Here is a 355-nt window from a genome sequence, read left to right on the forward strand (position 1 = left end):
ACAAAGAAGCACATTAAAAACGTCTAAATTAATTGTAAAAAATCCTGGGGTGTGCAACATTGTCTTTTGATGGGTTTTGAACGGAATCACACTTTGTGTTTGCCAACTAATAGCATTTTAGTTGTTAGTTAATTCCATAAGGATGCGCTTCACTGGGCTATTACCAGTGCGCTCATCTGTAAGGGCATGGAAGTCATGGAGTATTTTAAGTAGTAAGTTGATCTTTGAATATCTTCATTTTGTTAACATGTGCTATAACATTACAACTTTTTCTATATGTTTTGCATTATTTCAGTCAAGTTTCTTCTTCCTTTGAAACCCTAGTGTGGGTACTCAGGCTCCTTCCTAATACCTC

The sequence above is a fragment of the Mchenga conophoros genome, linkage group LG15, assembly GCF_057382185.1.
Source record: "Mchenga conophoros isolate Kocher_MC1m ecotype Shallow Benthic linkage group LG15, M_conophoros_male_GT1.1, whole genome shotgun sequence".
Taxonomy (NCBI): Eukaryota; Metazoa; Chordata; class Actinopteri; order Cichliformes; family Cichlidae; genus Mchenga; species Mchenga conophoros.